This window comes from Oncorhynchus keta, chromosome 35 (assembly GCF_023373465.1).
Source record: "Oncorhynchus keta strain PuntledgeMale-10-30-2019 chromosome 35, Oket_V2, whole genome shotgun sequence".
Lineage (NCBI taxonomy): Eukaryota > Metazoa > Chordata > Actinopteri > Salmoniformes > Salmonidae > Oncorhynchus > Oncorhynchus keta.
Genome location: NC_068455.1, coordinates 61,082,315 through 61,106,742, shown reverse-complemented (window position 1 = coordinate 61,106,742; position 24,428 = coordinate 61,082,315). Strand labels below are relative to the sequence as shown.

Sequence of the window (24,428 nt, the reverse complement as noted above, 5' to 3'; positions counted from 1 at the left end):
TAGGAAAGCCATGGGGGAGGGAGGGAATAGATGTGTTAACCCCCCCAGGGTTATTTAGACGGTTAGTATTATACTCTCCACACACACACACACACACACACACACACACACACACACACACACACACACACACACACACACACACACACACACACACACACACACACACACACACACACACACTTGCAAGCTCATTCACAAGGTGGAAATTGACAACCTATAAAACAAATTCTAACATATTAAGTCCCAACCCATCCGGTATGGGAGCCATTTTCCTCTTTAAAAAGCCTCCACACTCAAAGTGTACCCAGATGAAAGTCGGGTAGTCACTGAATTAGCCAGGGAGAAAACTAATTTCCTTTGCAATTTTACGAGCATTTAATTTGAAACAATTAAGATATTATGGGCGCCGCGGATACACTGAACAGAGAGACAGCTGGGAGCAATCCCATAAACCCTTGGGCCTATGAACGAGGCACCTCACCTCTCTCTCTCTCTCTCTCTCCCTCTCTCTCTCTCTCTCCACTTGCCTCCCCTCGCATTCCTCCTCTCTCCGCTTGCCTCCCCTTGCGTTCCTCCTCACTCTCTCTCTGCTTACTTCCCTCCCCTCATCTTCCTCCTCTCTCTTTTTCAACTAGCCTCCCCTCACTTTCCTCCTTTCTCTCTGTCTCTCTGTCTCTCTCTCTCTCTCTCTCCTGCTTGCCTCCCCTCATGTTTATCCTCTCATTTCTCTACTTGTCTCCCCTCCCGTTCCTCCCCTGTCTCTCTCCACTTGTTTCCCCTCCCGTTCCTCCTCTGTCTCTCTCCACTTGTCTCCCCTCCAGTTCCTCCCCTGTCTCTCTCCACTTGTTTCCCCTCCAATTACTCCTCTGTCTCTCTCCACTTGTCTCCCCTCCCGTTCCTCATCTGTCTCTCTCCACTTGTCTCGCCTCCCGTTCCTCCTCTGTCTCTCTCCACTTGTTTCCCCTCCCGTTCCTCCCCTGTCTCTCTCCACTTGTCTCCCCTCCCGTTCCTCCTCTGTCTCTCTCCACTTGTCTCCCCTCCCGTTCCTCCTCTGTCTCTCTCCACTTGTCTCCCTTCCCGTTCCTCATCTGTCTCTCTCCACTTGTCTCCCCTCCCGTTCCACCTCTGTCTCCCCACTTGTCTCCCTTCCCGTTCCTCCTCTGTCTCTCTCCACTTGTTTCCCCTCCAGTTCCTCCCCTATCTCTCTCCACTTGTTTCCTCCAGTTCCTCCTCTGTCTCTCTCCACTTGTCTCCCTTCCCGTTCCTCCTCTGTCTCTCTCCACTTGTTTCCCCTCCCGTTCCTCCCCTGTCTCCTCCTCTGTTCCTTCCCTATCTCCACTTGTCTCCCTTCCCGTTCCTCATCTGTCTCTCTCCACTTGTCTCCCCTCCCGTTCCTCCTCTGTCTCTCTCCACTTGTTTCCCCTCCCGTTCCTCCCCTGTCTCTCTCCACTTGTTTCCCCTCCTGTTCCTCCTCTGTCTCCCTCCACGTGTCTCACCTCCTGTTCCTCCTCTGTCTCTCTCTACTTGTCTCCCCTCCCCTCCCGTTCCTCCTCTCCCACTGTGCTTTCTTGAAGTGACTCCTGACGTAGGTAGAATTCAGCCTCGCCAACACAAATACATTTACTTAGCCTCCCCTGAACTACATGCTTTCCAACAGTACCTTCACCAATCACTCAAGTGCCTCTCAAATGGATCAGCTGGCCGCCTATCTGAAGGTCTATTTGTGTCAAGAAGGTGAAAGCAGGAAGTGAGGACGTAGGATGTTTACCTCGAGACATTTTCCATTACAATGTTTATGTCGACATTGGATTTATATGATTGCGTGTGTGTTATTTATGACAGTATCAAAGAGAAAGAGATGGATTGAGGGAGAGAGAAAGGGAGAGATGCAAACTATAGGGGGCAGCAAACAGTAAGCTCAACTACTTAGAGATTTGTCCATTACGATAGGGACAATGAATTGGAATGTCTCTTCAAGGTTCAACCATATTCGTAGTTACAAAACAACATTAATATTGGACTGCACCGGTAGATGATTTTACATTGACATGAGAATGCAGAATGATGGTTGCCTATTTAATACAGAACAATAATTATCTAAAGCCATTCCCATAACAATAGGTGTATGTATGTATGTATGTATAGCATCAATGACCTTGGCACTGTCCCTTACTTCAATGGATACGACACCCTGTTTGTTTGTGCAGAGAACTCACACCGCTCCCCAAACGTCAAACCTCATGTTTACTCTCTCAAACACTCTCCTGTCAATTTTCCCTCCCCCTCTCCCCCTGCCCACTCCATAGAAGGGCATCGGAGGTGTGAAATTGATGAAGGTGCGCTTGTGAAAATGTAATTGGGGAATCAGCCAGCAGGCGCTCCACTTTGTTCTCTGTGTGTGTGTGCGTGTGTGTGTGTGTGTGTGTGTGTGTGTGTGTGTGTGTGTGTGTGTGTGTGTGTGTGTGTGTGTGTGTGTGTGTGTGTGTGTGTGTGTGTGTGTGTGTGTGTGTGTGTGTGCGTGCGTGCGTGCGTGTGTGCGTGCGTGCGTGTGTGTGGGGGGGTGACGGATCGGGCCGGCAAAAGCACCTTTTCATGAACACTGAAGTGTAAAATGGAGGGCTCGGGCAGACACAATGACCGTGATCAATCGGCTACGCTGGGAGAGTTCTGGTAAATGCCTGTAGTCGCACGGGGAGAGGTGATGTCCACACAGAGAGGAGAGAGAGAGAGCGCGAGAGAGAGAGAGAGAGCGCATGGGAGCGTCACATTGTGTTACCGTGTCAGCTTTCGGGAGGGCGAGAGGGATGGGTACAGAGACTAGAGGGGATGAGAGGTAAGGTGAGCAAGAGAGACAAAGAGAGGATTTGAGATAGAGAGAAGGTATAGGAGAGAGAAAGTGAGTCATGGTAGTTAGTAAGAGGCAGGAGTAGAGAGAGAAGTGATGGGGAGAAAATTAGGAAGATGAGGGAGGAATAGAAAGGCAGGGGAAGAGAGAGGGGTTGGAGATGGAAACAGAAAGGGTAAGTTAGAGAGAGGGGTTGGAGATGGAAAGAGAAAGGGTAAGTTAGAGAGAGGGTTTGGAGATGGAAAGAGAAAGAGAAAAGGTAAGATAGAGAGAGGGGTCGGAGATGGAAAGAGAAAGGGTAAGTTAGAGAGAGGGGTTGGAGATGGAAAGAGAAAGGGTAAGTTAGAGAGAGGGTTTGGAGATGGAAAGAGAAAGAGAAAAGGTAAGATAGAGAGAGGGGTCGGAGATGGAAAGAGAAAGGGTAAGTTAGAGAGAGGTGTTGGAGATGGAAAGAGAAAGGGTAAGTTAGAGAGAGGGGTTGGAGATGGAAATAGAAAGGGTAAGTTAGAGAGAGGGGTTGGAGATGGAAAGAGACAGGGTAAGTCAGAGAGAGGGGTTGGAGATGGAAACAGAAAGGGTAAGTCAGAGAGAGGGGTTAGAGATGGAAAGTGAAAGGGTAAGTCAGAGAGAGGGGTTGGAAATGGAAGATGATTGTGTGGAAGACATGGGTTGGGAGAAAGTGAGTGACTGAAAGAGTGCAGAAGGTCAAAGGAATACTGTAAGTAGATTGCGGAAGAAAGATATTATCATAATTATTGCTTCTGAACCGCCATAGACCCAGCCTACACATACTGTAGCCCTTCACCAGCCCCTCCCAAACAACACTCTCTCATTCATCTACTCTCTCATCCACACGCCCTATTCCCCCTCTCTATTCCAATACCGTCTTCACAGAGTTTCCTTGCTGACCTCTAAGACACGCACACACACGGACCCTGACACTACTTCACACACACTTCACGCACACACACACACACACACACACGCAAGCAAACAAATATCTATACCAACACATCAACAGATGCGGATCTTCACCGTTTCCCCAGTCCGCTGAATTCTTTCCTGGAACTTGACTCTCTCTCTCTCTCTTTCTCTTTCTCTCTCTCCATATTCTCTCTCCCTCTCCTGTCAAAGAGAGGACACTATTCTCCACTAGCAGACAGGAACTGTCAGAACACTCACACTGCACGGCCACGGCGCACCACGCTTCCACGTTAACCCAATTCAGCTCTAATGGAATCTGATTGCCTTTCAAGCCCATTATGACATTCTGAATCCACGTTAAATCCGAACGGAGCTCGGAGCTCTTTCAGTGCCGGTGTGATGGAGCTTTTGTAATAAGGCCGTGTCTAATAATGATGACTTTGCATACTTTACTGTAAGGAGCAGGTTACTGACTTTGAGCATACAGTTCCAGTCAAAACTTTGGACACACCTACTTATTCCAGAGTTTTTCTTTATTTTTACTATTTTCTACATTGTAGAATAATAGTGAAGACATCAAAACTATGAAATAACACATATGGAATCATGTAGTAACCAAAAAAGTGTTCAACAAATTATTCAAAGTAGCCACCCTTTGCCTTGATGACAGCTTTCCACTCTTAACCAGCTTCATGAAGTAGTCACCTGGAATGCATTGCAATGAACAGGTTTGCTGTGTTAAAAGTTCATTTGTGGAATGCATTTCCTTCTTAATGCGTTTGAGCCAATCCATTGTGTTGTGACAAGGTAGGGGTGGTAAACAGAAGACAGCCCTATTTGGTAAAATACCAAGTCCATATTATGGCAAGAACAGCTCAAATAATCAAAGAGAAACGACAGGCCATCATTACTTTAAGACATGAAGGTCAGTCAATCCAGAACATTTCAAGAAGTTTGAATGTTTCTTCAAGTGCAATTGCAAAAACCACCAAGCGCTAAGATGAAACTGGCTCTCATGAGGACCCCCACAGGAAAGGAAGACCCAGAGTTACCTCCGCTGCAGAGGATAAGTTCATTAGAGTTACCAGCCTCAGAATTTGCAGCCCAAATAAATGCTTCACGGAGTTCAAGTAACAGAGACATCTCAACATCAACTGTTCAGAGGAGACTGTGTGAATCAAGCCATCATGCTGCAAAAACCACTACTAAAGGACACCAATAATAAGAAGAGACATGCTTGGGCCAAGAAACACAAGCAATGGACATTAAACTGGTGGAAATCTGTCCTTTGATCTAATGGGTCCAAATTTGAGATTTTTGCTTCCAGCTGCCGTGTCTTTGTGAGACATACGCAGAGTATGTAAACGGATGATCTCCGCATATGTGGTTCCCACCGTGAAGCATGGAGGAGGAGGTGTGATGGTATGGGGGTGCTTTACTGGTGACACTGTCTATTATTTGTTTAGAATTCTAGGCTGACTTAACCTGCATGGCTACCACTGCATTCTGCAGCAATACACCATCCCATCTGGTTTGCACTTAGTCCCACTATCATTTGTTTTTCAATGGGACATTGACCCAACATACCTCCAGGCTGCGTAAGAGCTATTTGACCAAGAAGGAGAGTGATGGATTTCTGCATCAGATGACCTGGCCTCCACAATCACCGACCTCAACCCAATGGTTTGGGTTTGGGATGAGTTGGACCGCATAGTGAAGGAAAAGCAGCCAACAAGTCCTCAGCATATGTGAGAACTCCTTCAAGACTGTTGGAAAAGCATTCCAGGTGAAGCTGGTTGAGAGAATGCCAAGAGTGTGCAAAGCTGTCATCAAGGCAAAGCCTGGCTACTTTGAAGAATCTCAAATATAAAATATATGTTGATTTGTTTAACACTTTTTTGGTTACTACATGATTCCATATGTGTTATTTCATAGTTGTGATGTCTTTGCTATTATGCTACGATGTAGAAAATAGTAAAAATAAAGAAAAACCCTTGAATGAGTAGGTGTGACCAAACTTTTGACTGGTACTATATGTCTCGGGCAAGAAGAGGTCACCACAAATACATGGCCAGAGGAGATGAGTAGTTACTCACATGTAAAGGTAGAATGGATTTGTAGAACCGAACACAACCAAGTTCATAGACATTAGAACTTGCACAGCTGGAACAAATATGTAGTCTTTCTATCTGGTTCAAATTCTATACAGTTTCATACAGTGTTCCAATACAGTTGGGGGCATGGCTATAAAAAGTTATTTTAAAACAATATTACTGATTGTGTAAGATTTTACGATACAGCTGCATGGCTTAATGTCAATATATCTACTTCCGAACTCAACCCAAATGAAACTTAATCATCGCAATCAATCTTTTTTGAGGTTCAAGGGCAAACTTTGCGACAGCTCCAAAGTCGCATAATCCCTCCTGTGTTTTTTTGTTGGTATCATGAACTCAGCAACCATTAAGTGCTCCAATCTCCACAAACTGTTAATTGACCGTGAAAGTAAGACTATACGCTTCGCCATCCATCATCGGTCACTGACACGTTCTGAGACATTCTGAGAAAAGAGACATATTGGGTATCTTGGCTGAGAATTGGTGAGGGGGGTAGTGTTATCTGTAATATCACTTAGGGGGTTGGTTTGGTTTTCACCTTCTGCACTTCGCCGAATCATCGTACTTTGTGACTAACTATACCTGCACTAACTCTATGCACACACACTGTACTCTACCCACACACTCACACGTACTTACACTGACACCCCAACACACACACACACTGTACTCTACCCACACACTCACACGTACTTACACTGACACCCCAACACACACACACTGGACTCTACCCACACACTCACACGTACTTACACTGACACCCAAACACACACACACTGGACTCTACCCACACACTCACACGTACTTACACTGACACCCCAACACACACACACTGTACTCTACCCACACACTCACACGTACTTACACTGACACCCCAACACACACACACTGGACTCTACCCACACACTCACACGTACTTACACTGACACCCCAACACACACACACACTGTACTCTACCCACACACTCACACGTACTTACACTGACACCCCAACACACACACACTGTACTCTACCCACACACTCACACGTACTTACACTGACACCCCAACACACACACACTGTACTCTACCCACACACTCACATGTACTTACACTGGCACCCCAACACACACACACTGTACTCTACCCACACACTCACACGTACTTACACTGACACCCCAACACACACACACTGTACTCTACCCACACACTCACACGTACTTACACTGACACCCCAACACACACACACTGTACTCTACCCACACACTCACACGTACTTACACTGACACCCCAACACACACACACTGGACTCTACCCACACACTCACACGTACTTACACTGACACCCCAACACACACACACTGTACTCTACCCACACACTCACACGTACTTACACTGACACCCCAACACACACACACTGGACTCTACCCACACGCTCACACATACTTACACTGACACCCCAACACACACACACACACTGGACTCTACCCACACACTCACACGTACTTACACTGACACCCCAACACACACACACTGGACTCTGCCCACACACTCACACGTACTTACACTGACACCCCAACACACACACACACACTGTACTCTACCCACACACTCACACGTACTTACACTGACACCCCAACACACACACACACACTGGACTCTACCCACACACTCACACGTACTTACACTGACACCCCAACACACACACACTGGACTCTACCCACACACTCACACATACTTACACTGACACCCCAACACACACACACACACACACACACTGGACTCTACCCACACACTCACACGTACTTACACTGACACCCCAACACACACACACACACACACTGGACTCTACCCACACACTCACACGTACTTACACTGACACCCCAACACACACACACTGGACTCTACCCACACACTCACACCTACTTACACTGACACCCCAACACACACACACTGGACTCTACCCACACACTCACACGTACTTACACTGACACCCCAACACACACACACTGGACTCTACCCACACACTCACACATACTTACACTGACACCCCAACACACACACACACACTGGACTCTACCCACACACTCACACGTACTTACACTGACACCCCAACACACACACACTGGACTCTGCCCACACACTCACACGTACTTACACTGACACCCCAACACACACACACACACTGTACTCTACCCACACACTCACACGTACTTACACTGACACCCCAACACACACACACACTGGACTCTACCCACACACTCACACGTGACACCCCAACACACACACACTGGACTCTACCCACACACTCACACATACTTACACTGACACCCCAACACACACACACACACACACACACTGGACTCTACCCACACACTCACACGTACTTACACTGACACCCCAACACACACACACACACACTGGACTCTACCCACACACTCACACGTACTTACACTGACACCCCAACACACACACACTGGACTCTACCCACACACTCACACGTACTTACACTGACACCCCAACACACACACACTGGACTCTACCCACACACTCACACATACTTACACTGACACCCCAACACACACACACACACACACACACTGGACTCTACCCACACACTCACACATACTTACACTGACACCCCAACACACACACACTGGACTCTACCCACACACTCACACATACTTACACTGACACCCCAACACACACACACTGGACTCTACCCACACACTCACACGTACTTACACTGACACCCCAACACACACACACACACACACTCATACTCACACACACAGAAATTAAAATACACAAACCCACACTTGCACACTCACGACATGCGCTGCCTCTACTGTCTATTATCTATCCTGTCGCCTCGTCACTTTTTTGTCTTTATCTTTAACTCTGTATTGTTGTGATGGACCCAGTAAGCATTTCACTGTTAGTTTACACCTGTTGTATACGAAGCATGTGACAAATAATTGTGATTTGATTTGGCCAGTGGCCATTAACAAGTAAATCTCGTCCGTCGTCTCGACATGTCAGATTAGATATATCCGCTTAGGAGATTGTTATCTGAAGAGTGAGAGACGATAGTTTGATGGGGGTGAAATTAATTGTACAATGACTGGTTCACTTGATCGGAATGGTGAGGGTTTTAACGGCGCATTGCGGCGAGGGAAGATTGACTCAGTAATTGGATGAGAGTCTGTCGCTTCACCCCTAGGTTATGAACAGTGTTGTCCCGAGATGCACAAACAGAGAGTAATGACGCGACGTCGGCTCATCTACAAAGGCACAGCACCTTGGCAAGGATACACAGGCCTGGTCTGTACCTTATGTATAAGGATCAAATAAAATACAAGTATTGGATATTATTTTCTCCAAGGTCTCATTCTATGAAGCCTGTTAGAACTCCCTGTGTAGACATACTGTACATAATCTGGGGTTGGAGTCAATCCATTTTAACTCAACCAATTCAGGTAAATCACTGGAAATTCTACTCTAAAAATAATGGGCAATTCATTCATACTGTACATGTTGAATTGATCCAAAGCCTGATTAAATGGCCAAACTTAATACTAATAAAATCAGTATGTGCGGGTTGGACTTCGTGGGAAATCCTTGATTGTATTGCTCGGTAGCTCTTTTAACTCTACATCTAACTGAACTGACACACAACAACAAAGTGGAGCTTTAAAAGGTAGTTTATCTCGCCGTTGAATTAGGAATTAGAATACTAATTAATTTAATAGGATCTTTATGATTCTTGCTGAGATTAACACTACCCCAGTAAAGGAGAATCGATACATTGATTTGCGACATAACAGCTGTCATATAGTCTGGTTCATGGCTTTGAGAGAGACAGCTGTGGTAAGAGGCTGGTGCCATGCAAGCCCCAGATTGACTTGTACCCTCTGATAAAGTGGCTGTCCTTGAGTACATTCTATCCTCACTGTCAGCAGACCCATTATTTTGCAAGCACCAAATCGACAATAACTCCGTTTCAACCAATGAGCTATAGCTGTTCATGTATGATACTTGACTGTCTATAAATTATGTTTATACAAGGGGTGTGTCTAATCCTGGATTGTGATTGGTTAAAACCACATTCCAGCCAGTGCCTATTCCACAAGTTACCACCGGCTAACTCTATGACGCTGAAATGTACACTACCATTCAAAAGTTTGGAGTCAATTAGAAATGTCCTTTTTTTAAGCACACTTTTATTGTCCATTAAAATAACATCAAATTAATCAGAAATATAGTGTAGACATTGTTAGTGTTGTAAATGACTATTGCAGATTTTTTTATGGAATATCTACATAGGTGTACAGAGGCCCATTATCAGCAACCATCACTCCTGTGTTCCATTGGCACGTTGTGTTAGCTAATCCAAGTTTATAATTTTAAAAGGCTAATTGATCATTTGAAAACTCTTTTGCAACTATGTTAGTACAACTGAAAACTGTTGTCGTGATTAAAAAATATATAAAGCTGGTTTTATTTAGACTAGTGGAGCATTGGCATTTGTGGGTTCAATTGAGACTGCTGTTTTGCAGGTACTATTTAATGAAGCTGCCAGTTGAGGACTTGTCAGGTGTCTGTTTCTCAAACTAGACACTAATGTACTTGTCTTCTTTCTCAGTTGTGCACCGGGGCCTCTCACTCCTCTTTCAATTCTGGTTAGAGACAGTTTGTGCTGTTCTGTGAAGGGAGTAGTACACAGAGTTGTACGAGATCTTCAGTTTCTTGGCAATTCCTCGCATGGAATAGCCTTCATTTCTCTGAAAAATAATAGACTGATGAGTTTCAGGTGAAAGTTATTTGTTTCTGGACATTTTGAGCCTGTAATTTAACCCACAAATGCTGATGCTTCAGATAATCAACTAGTCTAAAGAAGGCCAGTTTTATTGATTCTTTCATCAGAACAACAGTTTTCAGCTGTGCTAACATAATTGCAAAAGTGTTTTCTAATGATCAATTAGCAATTTAAATTGATAACTTGGATTAGCTAACACAACTTGCCATTGGAACACAGGAGTGATGGTTGCTGATAATGGGCCTCTGTAGATATTCATTAAAAATCAGCTGTTTCCAGCTATAATAGTCATTTACAACATTAACAATATTTACACTGTATTTCTGATAAATTTGATGTTATTTTAACCCCCCAAAAAGCTGTGCTTTTCCTTTAAAAACGAGGACATTTCTATGTGAACCCAAACTTTTGAACTGTAGTGTATATTTACCCTGTTCCGTCTGACTGCGCATTCCACTGCAATCCACAGCTCAGCAAGGCAATTTAGATACTAGATCTACACTGTAAAAAGCACCTAGACGTTATCTCCCATTTCTTTTAGACTAACATTTGGTTTTCAACACTGAAGATTTGTAATAACCCTGCTGTCTTGTCTCTCTGACATTTCCAACAATGTTTTAATTTTGAAAATTGATCTCCAACTGTCCTATGGAAATGAACGTCTCGGAGTCGGGGCGAGACAGACAGGCTCGCAGCTTTCATCAGCCAGTCGAAATCATGAATCAGCATACTTTTTATGGCTGTACAGTGCATTCGGAAATGATTCCGGCACCTTCCCTTATTCCACATTTTGTTACATTACAGCCTTATTCTAAAATGGATTTAAAACACGTTTTTTGATTTTTTTGCAAATATATAAAATATAAAAACAGAAATACCTTATTTACATAAGTATTCAGACCCTTTGCTATGAGACTCAAAATTGACCTCGGGTGAATCCTGTATCCATTGTTCATCACTGGGATGTTTCTACAACTTGATTGGAGTTCACCTGTGGTAAATAATTTGGAAAGGTACACACCTGTCTATATAAGGTCAGATCTGGGGAAGGGTGCTAAAACATTTCTGCCTCATCGAAGGTCCCCAAGAACATGGTGGCCTCCATTATTCTTAAATGGATGAAGTTTGGAACTACCAAGACTCTTCCTAGAGCTGGCTGCCAGGCCAAACTGAGCAATCGGGGGAGAAGGGCCTTGGTCAGGGAGGTGACCAAGAACCAGATGGTCACTCTGACAGAGCTCCAGAGTTCCTCTGTGAAGATGGGAGAACCTTACAGAAGGACAACCATCTCTGCAGCACTCCACTAATCAGGCATTTATGGTAGAGTGGCCAGACGGAAGCAACTCCTCAGTAAAAGGCACGACAGACCACTTGGAATTTGCCAAAAGGCACAGAAAGGACTCTCAGACCATGGGAAACAAGATTATCTTATCTGAAGAAACCAAGATTGAACCATCCCTATGTTGAAGTATGGTGGTGGTAGCATCATACTGTGGGGATGTTTTACAGCTGCAGGGACTGGGAGACTAGTCAGGATCAAGGGAAAGATAAACTGAACAAAGTACAGAGAGATCCTTAATGAAAATCTGTTCAGGACCTGGGGCGAAAGTTCACCTTCCAACAGGACAATGACCCTAAGCACACTGCCAAACAACGCTGGAGTGGCTTCAGGACAAGTCTCTGAATGTCCATAAGTGTCCAAGCCAGAGCCCGGACTTGAACCCGATCAAACATCTCTGGAGAGACCTACAAATATCTGTGCAGCGATGCTCCCCCTCCAAGATGACAGAGCTTGAGAGGATATGCAGAGAAGAATGGCAGAAACTCTGCAAATACAGATGTGTTAAGGGTGTAGTGTCATACCCAAGAAGACTCGATGCTGTAATAGCTGCCAAAGGTGCTTCAACAAAGTACTGAGTAAAGGGTGAATACTTATGTAAATGTGATATTTCGAAAAATCAATTTTTACTTCGTTATTGTGGGGTACTGTGGGTAGATTGATGCGGGGAGGAAACAATGTAATGCATTTTAGAATAAGGCTGTGATGTGGAAAAAGTCAAGGGGTCTGAATACTTTCCGAATGCACTGTATACGAAAAAATATCAATAGAAAAACACGAAATGCAGCTAGTTTGCTGTCATTCCAGTTTCAGTTTGAAGTGATTGAAGTGACACGTATGCATATGAGATGAATAATGTAGGGTATGTAAACATTATATTAAGTAGCATTGTTTAAAGTGGCTAGTGATATATTTGACATCAATTCCCATCAATTCCCATTATTTTTTTATTTTTTATTATTTATTTATTTATGTATTTTTTTACCTTTATTTAACCAGGCAAGTCAGTTAAGAACATATTCTTATTTTCAATGACGGCCTGGGAACAGTGGGTTAACTGTTCAGGAGCAGAACGACAGATTTGTACCTTGTCAGCTGGGGGGTTTGAACTCGCAACCTTCCGGTTACTAGTCCAACGCTCTAACCACTAGGCTACGCTGCCGCCCCAGCGTAGCCTAGTTAAAGTGGCTGGAGTGTGTTGGCAGCAGCCACTCAATGTTAGTGGTGGCTGTTTAACAGTCTGATGGCCTTGAGATAGAAGCTGTTTTTCAGTCTGATTTTCGGTCCCAGCTTTGATGCACCTGTACTGACCTCGCCTTCTGGATGATAGCGGGGTGAACAGGCAGTGGCTCGGATGGTTGTTGTCCTTGATGATCTTTATGGCCTTCCTGTTACATCGGGTGGTGTAGGTGTCCTGGAGGGCAGGTAGTTTGCCCGCGGTGATGCGTTGTGCAGACCTCACTACCCTCTGGAGAGCCTTACGGTTGTGGGCGGAGCAGTTGCCGTACCAGGCGGTGATACAGCCCGCCAGGATGCTCTCGATTGTGCATCTGTAGAGGCTTGTGAGTGCTTTTGGTGACAAGCCGAATTTCTTCAGCCTCCTGAGGTTGAAGAGGCGCTGCTGCGCCTTCTTCACAATGCTGTCTGTGTGGGTGGATCAATTCAGTTTGTCTGTGATGTGTACGCCGAGGAACTTAAAACTTACTACCCTCTCCACTACTGTTCCATCGATGTGGATAGGGGGGTGTTCCCTCTGCTGTTTCCTGAAGTCCACAATCATCTCCTTAGTTTTGTTAACGTTGAGTGTGAGGTTATTTTCCTGACACCACACTCTGAGGGCCCTCACCTCCTCCCCGTAGGCCGTCTCGTCGTTGTTGGTAATCAAGCCTACCACTGTTGTGTCGTCCGCAAACCTGATGATTGAGTTGGAGGCGTGCGTGGCCACACAGTCGTGGGTGAACAGGGAGTACAGGAGAGGGCTCAGAATGCAGCCTTGTGGGTTTGTCTCGGGCCTAAAAACACCCATTGCAATATCCTCCAAACACCTGCTTCTCGGGTATTATCACTTAAATAAACCCTTTGCAATCCCTTGAAAGGACACCTTATTGTAAAGTGTTGTCAATATGGATGATGTCATTTGGATTGATCAAATCAACAAAACAATATTTTCTGTGTGACAAAAATCAATTTGTCTATCAGTTCAGATCAGCCTTACCTTCACTTCAATATGAGCACAAATAATCAATGGCACCAATTTGCATTATAGGACTTGATGGTGTATCCAATAACACATGTCAAAGGGGAATTCACCACCTCCCATAATTTCTGATATTAAAAAGCTCATCAGTGTTTTTGGGATTAGTCAAAGTCTCCAGAGGTTTACTGTACCACAGTGAGGGTGTTTGTTGTTGTTGTTTGTGTATAATACACAGCCGGTATAATATATGTATTACCCTCAGCCAATATGCGGTTTCTGAGAGCACTCTGTGATTCTTGACATAATTAGCGACATTTACATATCATTAGCATTGGTAATGTTTTCGTTATCATACAGTATGTGGGGACCCCATAGTGGAGAAATCATCAACTAGATTCAGCCGCGGGACAATTTTTTCTTGAGCAGATGTTCAGGGGGCCGGAACATAATTACTAATAATTTGTATAATGCAAATTGACCACAAGAAGCCCAAACAGATATAATATTTGACTGAAACATAATCATTTCAAACCTTAACTTACATTTGTATACGATCACATATATCGCTCTGTGATTTGCGGGAATACTTTGGAACAGATTTCCACAATTAAAATCACTTGGAGCTGAATCGCTGATGTTTTTACAGTATGTTGTGTTTTTTGAAACTTGGGGCACTAAATAAATTCACCCGTGGGCTGCCAGTTGGGGAACCCTGCCATTGTGTGTGGAGGGTTTCCCACTTTATATACTGCAATGTTGAGTGCTGAAGCACGTAGCACGTACAAATTGTCTGTCCTCAGTTGCAACACTCACCACCAAGTTCCAAACTGCCTCTGGCACAAGAACTGTTCGTCAGGAGCTTCATGAAATGGGTTTCCATGGCCGAGTAGCCGCACACAAGCCTAAGATCACCATATGCAATGCCAAGCGTCAGCTGGAGTGGTGTAAAGCTTACCACCATTGGACTCTCCGGAGTGATGAATCACACTTCACCATCTGGCAGTCCGACAGACGAATCTGGGTTTGGCGGATGCCAGGAGAATGCTACCTGCCCCAATGCATAGTGCCAATGGTACATTTCGGTGGAGGAGGAATACTGGTCTGGGGCTGTTTTTCATAGTTCAGGCCCCTTAGTTCCAGTGAAGGGAAATCTTAATGCTATTGCATACAATGACATTCTAGAACATTCTGTGCTTCCAACTATGTGGCGACAGTTTATGAGAAGGCCCTTTTCTGTTTCAGCATGACAATGCCCCCTTGTACAAAGCAAGGTCCATACTGAAATGGTTTGTCGAGATTGGTGTGAAATAACTTGACTGGCCTGCACAAAGCCCTGACCTCAACCCCATCAAACACCTTTGGGATGAATTGGACCTCCGACAGCTAGCCAGGCCTAATCGCCCAACACCAGTGCACAACCTCACTAATGCTCTTGTGGCCGAATGGAAGCAGACGAGTGGAGGCTGTTATTGCAGCAAAGGGGGGGGGCAACTCCATATCAATGCCCATGATTTTGGAATGAGATGTTCGACGAGCACGTGTCCTCGTACTTTTGTATGTACACACTTTTGTTTGTGTAGATGAGTAAACATGACGTATATAGAGCATCAGAATAATGCCTATTGGCACTCTATTGAGTTCATGCTAATCTCCTTGTAACAGTGTACATCTTATGATATTCACCATCTGTTCCAGATGTGGCGTCACCGTAGGAATGTATAAGATCACTACATTGCCAGGCATAATAGGGAACAAACTCGACTTATCTCATGCAAAAGCAGAGAAACACTGTATCATAGCCAAGCATCTGGATTGCCTTTGTCTTGAATCCATCTTATTGGACAGTTGGTTCGTGGACTCGTCACATGACAAAGTTCACCCATTATAGGTAATGAGTGCTCCAAAGAAATCCCACCCTTGCCCACATTTATCAACAATAGCCTGATGTATTACACTCTCATAACTGTGCCAAGATTCTTGTTATTGGCCCAAGAACATAAAAACCACAAGGTTAGACGTAGCATGGGGTTGTAAATCTAATAACTAGTCTCATCCAATTATATTCAAAGAGAGAACAGGCTTGAAAACAGTAGCTAGTCGTATTGCGGCCATATTGTATTTCTGTTATAGCTTGTACTGTAATGTGTCTGAGCATGTCTAGTCACTATGTTTAAGCTGTACATTACAAGAAATGTCAACAACTTTTCAAATGTCGACATTTTCACGTTACATACTTTAGGTATATGCATGCATACACTGTATATCATATTATGTAGGCTTAAACCCACCAAAACATGTCAAGGACAAATCATTTAATTGTGGCTTTGGCTCTGGTTGAATCGTGAGTTTTTCAAACAATCATTTCAATGACATTCAAATAATTTTACAACATTGCTTTTGTAGGCACAACTGAACATCACTGTCTCAACAAACCTGTCATTTTCACATAGTCAGAACTGGATAATTGCTAAATCAAAAGTTATTTGAAATGACATATTTCTCAAGTGTGCCCATATTGTTCATTGTTATAAAACCGCCTATTTTATTTAACCTATAAAATATATATTCAGCAACACGCCCCTATATCCAATTTTGCCCGAAAGTGTGACTCAATATTATTTGTGTGGATAAATCAACATTACTCAATCAGATACATGTAATGGGGAGTGAGAGAGAGAGACCGAGAGAGAGGGGAGAGAGATAGAGAGACAGAGAGTTGGCTGGGACACTGGTACACTGAGTGAGGTGGCTCTCTCAATGTTACCATTGTTAGATGCGAGATGTTTGTGCCTGCGGGCGAAGTTGTTCATCAGAAGCTTTGGGTCCCTGCCACAAAAGCAAGTTTTCTCCAAACACCCTCACTCATTCGTCGCCCCAGGACATTGTTTTTCATCCTCTAAATAAGGTCCCGGCATACACTTGACTTTGTTATGGCTTGGTGAACTGAAGAATACAATGCACAATGATATGTTTGCCTCAGTCGATAATACTGGCTTATTAAAAAGTGTAGAGATGAATAACACATTGTGTCATTAGTACAAGTAGAAGTAGCAGTAGTAGAAGTAGTAGTAGAAGTAGTAGTAGAAGTAGCAGTAGTAGTAGTAGTAGTAGTAGTGGTAGTAGTAGAAGTAGTAGAAGGAGCAGTAGCATTAGTAGTAGAAGTAGTAGTAGTAGCAGTAGTAGTAGTAGTAGTAGCAGTAGCATTAGTAGTAGAAGTAGTAGTAGAAGTAGTAGTAGAAGTAGCAGTAGTAGTAGTGGTACTAGTAGTAGTAGCAGTAGCATTAGTAGTAGAAGTAGTAGTAGTAGTAGAAGTAGCAGTAGCATTAGTAGTATAAGTAGTAGTAGAAGTAGTAGTAGTAGTAGTAGTAGTAGTAGCAGAAGGAGCAATAGCATTAGTAGTAGTATTAGTAGTAGACGTAGTAGTAGTAGTAGTAATAGCAGAAGGAGCAGTAGCATTAATAGTAGTAGTAGTAGTAGTAGTAGTAGTAGTAGCAGCAGAAGGAGCATTAGTAGTAGTAGTAGCAGAAGGAGCAGTAGCATTAATAGTAGTAGTAGTAGTAGTAGTAGTAGTAGTAGTAGTAGCAGAAGGAGCATTAGTAGTAGTAGTAGCAGAAGGAGCAGTAGCATTAGTAGTAGTAGTAGTAGTAGTAGTAGTAAATATATTATGAGTAGTGCTTCTTACATTGTTAAAACAATCATTAGTGATTACATTATTGTTTCTTCAAGGGCAAAAACATTGTCATCGGTAATGAATTGTTAATATTCCACTCGAACATGTTTTAACTACATGTGGCTTGTGTAAGTAAATGGTGGAATTCCTCAGATAAAACTAAGCCCATGAATTAAATCTAAATGGCCAAAAGTCTATTTTTCTCGCTCTCTCTCTTTTTCTCTCTCTCTTTTTCTCTCTCTCTCAATTAAAGGGTTCTATGTTAACATTGCCAAAGCAAGTGAAGTAGATAATAAACAAACGTGAAATTAACAATAACATTTAACAGTAAACATTATACTCACAGAAGTTCCAAAATAAGAAATACATTTAAAATGTCATACTCTATCTCCTCTCTCTCTCCCTCCCATGCACACACACACATTTCTTCTTCAATTCACACATTTTCACCGTCTGAAAACCATTGACCGATTATTTTACCACGCCAGACAAATGTTTCCCTCAAAACTGTTAAGTGTCATGGTGTCCAAACGTCAGCATTACTTTGGTCGACTGAAGGGGAGAAAGTTGATCCCGGGGAGTTAGTTGTTCCTGTTGAGTGACGTCACCGTTCCATCCCCTCTCCGTTTCTGTGCCTGAGTAGGGGCAGTCTGTGTATGAGTGTCGGCAAGAGAGAACGAGTCCCTGCTGCACGGCAAACACAGAACTACAGTCTCGACACATAGAATAATGAATACCTAACGCGCACAACGACGGGAAATATACCACGTTTTCATCGCTGGACGTTCTGGTCCATACGCTCGCTGTTGTGGTTTGCCTCTTGCTTTGAGGAAGATTCATTTAAAGAGTAAAAAAGCAAAGTCAAGGAAAAGAGGCGAAATAAGAGCGGACAGACTGGAAGCGAAGCGTATATAGAAGTACAGACGGATTATTTATCTAATACTGCTATCATTCTGGATGTAATTCGCGACTATTCTTATACAACTGGAGACCGAGTTCAAAGACTGAATGAAAATATGATAAGGTAAGCTTCTATGGAAATGACCATTCAAATTGGCGAATTTGTGGATGTATGACTTCTCACGCACAGTGTGAGCGGATTGAAGTCGTCGCCACAAGTCTTTGAAATAGTGTGGTGCGTGTTGAGAAGCGATTGATTTGTTGTATTTGTTTATTGTCAAATATATTGGAGCACCAAACTATGTCTGCGTTTAGGCATTTCGTGAGTTATTCTTATCGATTAGTTTGTTGTTTTTATTATGTAGGCCTGTAGAGTGGAAAGGAAGACTGCAGTTAATTGAGATGGAATTGACTGATAGATCAGTGCCTTTTTTTGTGAAGGACGAGAGCGTCCCATTGAATTAAATTACTCAATATACATACACATTTAGAACAGGATAACAATAGGTATTTTAGTTATTATGTTTATGATTATTCCAGTAGACTAGACGATTTTGAGGATCTGGGTATTCGTTTACTGTATGATCATGTAAATTCTACAGCAGAAGGCTACGGAAATACAGTTAATTTATTGTGTAGTCCTATGGTAGAATAATACCAATGATCGTATTGTGTAGTCCTATGGTAGAATAATACCAATTATCGTATTGTGTAGTCCTATGGTAGAATAATACCAATTATCGTATTGTGTAGTCCTATGGTAGAATAATACCAATTATCGTATTGTGTAGTCCTATGGTGGAATAATACCAATTATCGTATTGTGTAGTCCTATGGTAGAATAATACCAATTATCGGGCTCATAAATAGATAGATGATCGGGCTCATAAAACATTCATAAAGTATTTTATTTGCTTCTCATATTTTTATTTTCCGATTAATCGATGGTCCTCTTTTAAGATTACGATAGTGATATCACAGTTTGATTGGAAAACAGCGATTTTTGTGGAGTCTGCCATCATGATTTAAAGCCGCATTCCTCGCACTTGGAAGAGACGCGTGTCTTATCTATGTTGTCGCCTATTTTTGGAACACATTTTTGTTTCCTAACGGTCCTAACTTAACTGTCGGACAGGGCGAACTGTATCCCTGGGTTTATAGGCGTTGAAAAGGGCACACAAATAAAGGCGAAAACGCCTGTCACTAAATCAGGTGAAAGCGAACCTTTTTTTCCATGACAATTTTTCCAATAAAACTTGCGAACAACACCTGTGCTCGCTGAGCAAGTTTAGCCGCTAGGGGCCTTCATAGCATACTCTACTCGACAGTAAGACATCGGAATGCAGAGCAGAGAATGGCCAATGGGGTTCAGATGGCCAGTGATGCCAGAGGAAGACAGGCTACATTCTCTCCCCTTTGCCTTACCAATGCCCCTCAAGAGATGTTCCATGTTGTTAAGCTCCTGTTGTGATCATACAAGTCTATCATGGTTGTTGTAGACAACATTTATTTTGAGAATAATACGGTTGCAATGCTGTGTGCTGGTCTACTGCTGATCTTTTTTGATAAATTATATTCTTATATTTTAAACAAAGTCATCACATGTTGGTTTAATTGCTTTTTTTTAATGCAGTATATAATTTTATTACATTTTCTGTGTTTGAGACTTTTCTAGGCAGAGTAAAAGAGTATGTGCATGTATGAAACAGTACATGCAAATGACTTGGCATTTGGTTATTCTACAGTCCATGCCCGTTCGGCTGCGTTATAGCTCAGTTTTGGGTTGTGTTGAGTTTGTTGCTCTGAGTGAAATAAAATCCCATTAAGAGAGGTTGGGGTAGTGAGGTGTTGAAAATGTCTCGTAAGTGCTTTGTAATTGTGTGTGTGCGTATGAGTGTGTGCGTGTGTGTTTGTGCGCACGTCTCTTTACGTGAGCAGCTGTGTGATTGAGCAATCTCCATGCAGTTTGTAGGCAGTAAGCACTTTCAGAGAGCTCACCCAAGCACCAATCCTGTCTTCTATGTTTTACAGTTTCCAGCTCCAACAATTAGCACTCGCCCAATTTTGACACACAGCAATTAGCGCCCATCGCTACTTGTTCGCTTTCTAATTTCGCCATTACGACAGGCTCCCTCAAAAGAGGAGACTCAACAAATATACGTTTACATGGAATAGCCTAGTTGATTTGAGTTGTTCAACCCAAAGAGAGCTCTTGTGAGAGATGAGTTTTGCTGTTTTGAAAGCAGGGTTGAAGCAACCACCTTGTCTGCCTCTGTCCTTGGCTGCTTTCCTTGTGAGGTCCTTTGAAACAATTTATGGCTGTGTTTGAAGAACCGTTTTGTCATATAACAAACCAAGTTTCTATGACTCAGTGCTGCAGGGGAAGACTGTATTGTGTATCGATGAAAGTGAGGCGTTTAGTTAATTTGCAGTGTGTGTTTCGTGCTGGGACTGAAGATGATGATACAGTACACAGGCCGCTGACACGAGAAGAGCCTGCTGCCAAAGGGTTAATGGATTCCCTTTGTGGGGAGTCAGAGCATTTTTGTTCGTTCCCGTTCCCCCCCAGGACATGTTTTTTTTGTACACTCACCTGGCTAGAATGTTCTATTCTCCAGGGATGCAGACTCTGCACCTTTCAGCGATATTCACAGTTTCATCTCAAAATAGGTCATCCATGTGAATCGTGTAGATCAGAAAAAAACTAAAAGTGTGCAGACACAGAGTGTATCACCCACTGAGTTATGAGTGCTTCATCCAAGACTACGTGTGACAGCTGGGAGCAGCCCCTAACCAGCCATGAAAGGCGCTGCATTGGCCGTGCAGCATTTACGGCGATTTGGCATCTGCAGAAGTCACGGAATTCATACTTTGTGCCCTTCGCCGAGCGGCTCAGAATGGATGAGCAGAGCTGTTGTGAAAGAAGTGAGTTTGTGTTTGTACAGGACCTCCCACTCCCACCTACCGTCAACCAATCATGTCAATGCAGAGCTATACGGAGCCCTCTGCATCGTTGCAACATTTGAGCGGCGCACGAAGATGCGGTACGGAGCTCAATTTGGCCTCTGCGTGCCTCAGGAGGCTTCGCAATTGCGTCACACCCTCCGACCACATTTTCAGATCAAGTTGGTTCTTAGCCTACTCCACTGTTTCTCTCCGTCCGTTATTTAACCGCATCTCCATCACTTTTACAATATTATTTAGCCGTAATTGCGAGCTGGGGTGTGAAGGTAGTGATGATGTTTCTGTTGTTACATTTGTTTAATTATTGGAGTGGCTCGCAGCGCCAGCAAAGTGGATACGTAGATGTCTTTTCATTTCGCCTGTAAGAACAAGCAAGCCAGTCTGACTATGCAGCCTTTGAGTGGCACTGCCACTGGCTAGCTAGCTTACAACATGGCACCCCTTGGCTATGCACAGGGAAAACGGAAAAAGGATAGATAGCCTACTTAAAGAGATGCTTCAAAGGTAGGATGCAAAAGGCTAATCACTGTAATTCTATGCAAAAACATATATTTTTCTGGTGTTCCTTAAATTCTTTTTGGTGTGTCTGTGTGTGAGGGAGAGAGAGAGAAAGAGAGTGGTGTGTATTCAACAAGATTTACCAAGAAAAAAACTAAAATAGATATGAAATCATTTATCTTTCGTCTCTCTGTGTTTCATAATTTCCCTTCAATTCGCAAGAGGCTGAAAGTATCTCACCGGAGAAAGAATCCGAGTGAGCGAAACAGCGCCCCTCTGTCTCTGTATGTGTAGCCCTCCTTGGACACTGTGTTAACTAACCTCCAGACGAGCTTCAATGCCATACAACTCTCCTTCCGTGGCCTCCAACTGCTCTTAAACGCAAGTAAAACTAAATGCATGCTTTTCAATCGATCGCCGCCCGCACCTGCTCGCCAGTCCAGCATCACTACTCTGGACGGCTCTGACTTAGAATACGTGGACAACTACAAATACCTGGGTGCCTGGTTAGACTGTAAACTCTCCTTCCAGACTCACAGTAAGCATCTCCAATCCAAAATTAAATCTAGAATCGGCTTCCTATATCGCAACAAAGCATTCTTCACTCATGCTGCCAAACAGACCCTCGTAAAACTGACCATCCTACCGATCCTCGACTTCGGTGATGTCATATATAAAATAACCTCCAACACTCTACTCAACAAACTGGATGCAGTCTATCACAGAGCCATCCATTTTGTCACCAAAACCCCATACACTACCCACCATTGCGACCTGTACGCTCTCGTTGGTTGGCCCTCGCTTCATACACGTCGCCAAACCCACTGGCTACAGGTTATCTACAAGTCTCTGCTAGGTAAAGCCCCGCCTTATCTCAGCTCACTGGTCACCATAGCAGCACCCACTCATAGCATGCGCTTGTCTTTGTATACCTGTGTGCTGACGCTGTTCCTGTCCTGTCCTGTCTGTTACCGATGAAATGTTCAACTCCCCGTACCTGCTTCTCATCTCTGGCGTCGGTCCTTACAATCTGATGCTGTCTGGTTAAAAAGAGTATGATATTGTTGCTGCCTGTAGCATTGAATGCAAGGGAAGCAAGTGAGCATTTAGCAACCTTTGATTCAAAAAAAGTTTAAAATAATAGCCAATCAGCCTTGAGCTAAACTGAACAAGCTCAACATTGAATGGTCCTGGCGCATTTGGACACTCACCAATCACATCTCATCAAAAACCAAGAGTCATTGACAGACAAAACGTGGTTGAATTCATTCTGCCACTGTGTCTTCTTATTGTCTCGGCCTTAGGCCTACATATCACAATGCCAAGGCAGGGGTGGCAGGGTAGTCTAGTGGTTAGAGTGTTTGACTAGTAACCGAAAGGTTGCAAGTTCAAGCCCCCGAGCTGACAAGGTCTGTCATTCTGCCCCTGAACAGGTAGTTAACCCACTGTTCCTAGGCCATCATTGAAAATAAGAATTTGTTCTTAACTTACTTGCCTAGTTAAATAAAGGTAAAATAAATATGAATTAACAGGTTATAAAGCAAACAACACAATTTTCACAACACACAGGTTGTGGCATTTTTTTCCTGGCTTTGCTTCCCCAGTGATGTTACTGCTGCACCGCTACTGGTGGTGTGAGTGTGTGTGTTTGAGAGACAGAGAGGATGTGTGTGGAAGAGGGAGTAAGTGTGTGTGCGTGTGAGGGAGGGAGGGAGTGTGTAGGATGGTTTCATAAAGACCTAGTGGTTTTTCCCCCTTACTGTCACAATGAAAACTTTAATCATTATGCATTTATATCCCTTACTACATTCCTCCTGCCCAATCACAGGTAGGCCTTTGGATAAGAGCAAATATGCATTATCCTTTTCTATTATACAGTAAAAAGTGCAGTGTTTCCCCTCTGTTAATAGTAGCCGCCACTCCCCCAAAAATGTGATGGTAAAATGTTTTCATTGTTATATATATATATCTTTTTTTAAAGAAGATCATCTTTTTCAGAAGTAACAATCACCAAAATAAAACTAGACAGTCAGGGAGAATCTACAATTACCAAGTAGCATGACACTGGGTCCCCATTGATTTTGTACTGAGTCACTCAGATACCCTGTGGTGTCGCGATACTTCTCGGTATTGTGGTTCTTGGCCTGGTATCACATCATTAGTAAAATGTTGCTA

At 43.5% G+C, this 24,428-nt stretch overlaps 1 protein-coding gene across 22 annotated transcripts in view; it reads left to right on the top strand.

Moving 5' to 3' along the window:
- The window catches only part of LOC118368770 (receptor-type tyrosine-protein phosphatase delta-like), a 597,123-nt gene that overhangs the window by 372,132 nt on the left and 200,563 nt on the right, over positions 1-24,428 (top strand). For 5 of the 22 annotated variants that reach the window (XM_052497219.1, XM_052497220.1, XM_052497218.1 and 2 more), the window contains exon 1: positions 18,555-18,915. The exons of the other annotated variants lie outside the window; for them this stretch is intronic. The gene's annotated coding sequence lies outside the window, so the exon portion shown is untranslated. Of the gene's footprint in view, positions 1-18,554; positions 18,916-24,428 lie in introns of those variants that run through there. 22 annotated transcript variants of the gene reach the window in all.